This window comes from Mizuhopecten yessoensis, unplaced genomic scaffold, assembly GCF_002113885.1.
Source record: "Mizuhopecten yessoensis strain PY_sf001 unplaced genomic scaffold, ASM211388v2 scaffold1649, whole genome shotgun sequence".
Lineage (NCBI taxonomy): Eukaryota > Metazoa > Mollusca > Bivalvia > Pectinida > Pectinidae > Mizuhopecten > Mizuhopecten yessoensis.
In genome coordinates, this window is record NW_018404152.1 from 47,614 (window position 1) to 51,965 (window position 4,352).

General features: G+C 34.3%; 1 long non-coding RNA gene across 1 annotated transcript; it reads right to left on the bottom strand.

Moving 5' to 3' along the window:
* Positions 1 to 452: 452 nt before the first annotated feature.
* LOC110466339 lies at positions 453 to 3,787 on the bottom strand. The gene is made up of 3 exons (XR_002464728.1): positions 3,682 to 3,787; positions 2,403 to 2,777; positions 453 to 1,201 (listed from the first exon to the last, which is right to left on the bottom strand). It is a non-coding gene; the product is annotated as an uncharacterized LOC110466339 (long non-coding RNA).
* Between the last annotated feature and the right edge of the window lie 565 nt (positions 3,788 to 4,352).

Consider the following 4,352-nt stretch of genomic DNA (forward strand, 5'->3'; position numbering starts at 1 on the left):
ATGATCCCTAATATCAATCAGGATAGCATACTACATGTAATCATAAGTCAAGGGTCAATATATAGGTCACCAATCGTCAAATCGATCATCAACATCGATGTATATGGCTAAACCTGTCTGTCGTGCAAAGTGGTAGTATTTAGGATCTCGGGTACTCTATTCACGTGACACCAGGGCCCGTATATAAAGCTTAGCTTCACAGTAGGCGTGTATATTTGCATGGATACAGTAAACTTGTAGTTTTGCATGCACGTTGGTTACTGTAGCCTCACAGGAGCGCCTCCGACTGTGTCTGCAAACGATTGCGTTTATATATGTTGTGTCTACAATCTGTTTGTTCCAGGGACCACCTTCATATTTATCGGTATTGATGGTATAATTGACATATGACATCATAAAAATAACTTTGTCAAAAGTAAAGTTCACGAAAAATCAACAATCAATACACTCTGTCGAGATATATTTATTATTCATTTTTTTTCCAAATACCAATTTTTCCCTGATATTTCTACATGTTTATTAATAACAGTACATCGATAATACAAAAACCAAAAGTCCGAAAGTAGACTGTTATTATTGTTCCAGTGTGACGAAATTGATAACGACTGCATGCGTTTTGTCCTTAATGGCCCCCGGTGTTGTTTTCCAGTGTTCTAATCGTCAGAATATTAGTTTCTAGTTATTATGAACAATACTGACATTATCCCTCACGTTTACCGTCTTTCTCCTACGTTCCAATGACTCTAGATCTTTTTCTGCATTATTTCTGAAGTTAAAAGTTGAAACCAAATGTTATAAGTAACCAGTCTAATTAACTGATTGAATGTTTTTGACTTTTTATTCATTTTTTATCGGTCGTTTTTGCATGTTCGGAAATGTTTCCCTTAATGTCAAACCCAAACGTTAACTGCGAATAAAGATTTCGGAATTCCATGAACTGAAATCAAAACTTCCAGTAACTGCATATAGAGAATTTTAGAATAGAGCATTGCCACTCTTGAAAAAAATTGATGTAATTCCACTTCAGATGACATCATTTAGTTTTTTCTTCGGGACGTTTATTTCAACCATCTTACATCCAGCATCGTGTTGAACTCAGTTCTAAAACTGAATCCCGAGTCGACAACCCGATGCACAGTCGTCGACTCGAGAAAAAAATGTTTCTTTATTTAGTGCGAATCGATTAGGCCATCCATTTTACCTGTAAATAAAACAACGAAATAAGTATAGGATGTGATAATGGAATTTAACATAATAAATGTTTCTTTACAGCTACGTTCTCGTTATTTCCATATTATTTTGAAAAAATTGTAAATAATTGAGGATTCTCTAGTTCTGAATGAAAGTGGGTATGCTACCCCAATAATATCAACACTAGGGAACGTCACACCCTGAGGGGTGACTTCGACAATGCCAGACTATAAAGAATGTAAGATATATATTTTATCACAACGAACGTCAGTAAAAAAATTATCTCGTCCAAATATTTGTGCTTTTTTACTATAACAATAGATATGGGGTTTTCAATTGGTTTAATATTGGCCACTCAGATTCCGTAAATCTCACGCACGGTAATCATACCTTTCCTAATTCACTTTGATATATTTATGCTTGGAATGACATCACATTAGTTGATGCCCTAATACTCTGATGACGCTGTCAATGACTTTTTTTGGAAAGTGTACACACAAAAAATGTAGAAATCCAAAACCATTTTAAAAACCTCATCAATTCCAAAGTTAATACTTTCACTCTGATGTTCTTATCGATTTAATAAAAAAGTTGAGTGACAGTCATTAATTTTCATGTTTATATTCTTAATGTTTATTATTAAAGTTCCTTTGATATTCAAATCTAGCTTAAATTCATAATCTACCCTATTAAAATGAGTCAAATATGGCCATATTAAACACATAAAATTGTATTGAGGACCATTACAGAAGTCCCATAAACCCCACAGCTTTGTTTGCAGTGCCAAAATACACCTACATACCAAATTTGAACAAAGTCGAGCAATATTTAATATCGACCAATCAGAGGCCGGTTGGAAAATAAATGTGCACAACCCCTCACTATGATAAACACTAGTGTTAAGTTTCATAAAGTTCCATCCAATCGTTTTTGAGAAATGTGTCGGAAACTTATACGACGGAACAAGAAGAAGAAGGAAAAGAAGAAAAAGAAAAGGAATAAGACACGGAGTAAAACCAATAAGTCCGCCGCTTCGTTTGGGGGACTTAATAATGTCCTGCTGTTATGAAAGGTCATCGTTCTAATTGAAGTTATCTATGAATGAAATAGAAGATAGACATTTAAGATATTTTTATCTATTTGAGCGAATGTATCATGATGATCAAATTATCTTTTAATTGAAATTTAAAGCTTCCATATACTTTACTTACTTAATCCTCTTCCTGCGGCGTCGCACATAAGGCCATCACCAGAGAGTTCCAGCGCTGTCTGTCTTTGAACCGTCGTTGGACTTGTCCCCACGTATATCCTGCTTCCTTCATTTCCTTCTCGACCGACCGCCTCCAGGTTTTCTTGGGTCTTACTCTCTTCCTCTTGCCTGATGGTGTCCATCTCATCTCTACCCTTGTGATGGATCCGGGTGCATCCTGCAGACGTGCCCAATCCACCGCCATCTTCTTCGCTTTATTTCCTACGGTACGGTGTCTGTCCTCCTGTACAATTCTGCATTGGAGACAGCCTGAGGCCAGAAGATTCGCAAAATTCTTCGTAGATATCTTGTCTGGAAGACATCCAGCTTACTGAAACTACAATATAAATATGTTATATTCTGTTTCACGTAATATATTTCGTATGCTTTGAAGATCAGAACTAAAATTTCTACCAGAATTTTATTTTCTTCTGTTTATTATATATATATATATATATATACAAGGTGACTTGTAATTAGTTCTTACTTTCCATAAAGAACCCCCCCCCCCCCCCTTTACATAGATAAAACAATTCAGTGACTGAGTACTTTTACAAGATGCGAATTAAATGTAAAGCAAGCAAAAAAGATACGAAATCATCGACACATCTGTTTCTCAAGATATGAAAAAGTTTTAACTATCCTTATGTTGTGAACATGAATCAAAGGAGATCGAAATCTATCACTTTGGCCAGCATCAAGATATAGCCCAAACCGTTATACCCGTCTACCGCGAACGAAAATAGCGCTTTATTACTTTCTTCCCGGTTGACATGTAAAGTGGCAATAATACGACCATATTTATAGAACTTTGATCAACAAATGTAAATAATTCAACTGCCAGTTATATTAAAATTTAGGGAAAATAAAAAATAAAACTCTTTTTATTTATTTCAACATCACATCTACGAATACCCATGACATACATTTATAAAAAAGTGATATATATTGTATATAGCGTGCTAAAAATAGATATGCATCAGCTAAGGTTCGGCAAGCCCCCTAAAACATTGTATAGTCACTTAAACTTTCAATTAGCAAATAAAAAATATCCCAATTGAAAATACATATCTGAATTTAATTGGGTGTTAAAAGATTAGTTATATGGGTTTTGAAATTTGGATGACTATACATTTTTAAAGAGGTTGTTGAACCTAGAAAAAAGACGTTAAAATTATTTAATCATAATAGAAGTTAGTGCAAACAACACACTAATTTGATTTTAAATAACGTTTACCTACCTGAAAGATCAGTAAAAACTGAAAAAATCTGAAAAATCTGAAACGTTGTCGATACTAAAATGCTTATTGGTGCGGCCTGATCTGTTTATATACCAGTGTGTTATGATCACGTGGGCTGTCTCTGGTTATGAAATCAATTATCCAATGAATGACTGCTATCATGTAACCCTGATTTTTGAAAATTTCCACGATATACTTAGAATCATACACTTACTAAGGTTTCGCTTTCGATTATTGGAATCATGCACTTACAAAGGTTTCGCTTTCGATAATTAGAATCATATCTACATACTCGATTAAAAACCCTGTTCGAATACGGAGATATTGGTAGATTATGTATCCACCTCATTAATGATAAAAAAATTATGAACAATATGTACTAGAACTCGAATAATGTTTAAGTTACGATAAATCTAGTGTTTGGTAAATAATAAAGGGTGATCTTTGTAAAAAATTAGAGGGGGATGGGAAAACAAGCTTACAGCTTTATATCAATTCCTCACCGAATCATATTGACAGGTAATTAGTTCTTCGAAACCAGGGACACCTCAACTGCAATATGAATTAAACAAAGACCAAGTTTAACATTTAACATCTGTGCATGTGGTTAATCCTTTGGTAAATATTGTATAACGCATCAGATTGGAAATCTAGTGCTTTATCTTCTAGTG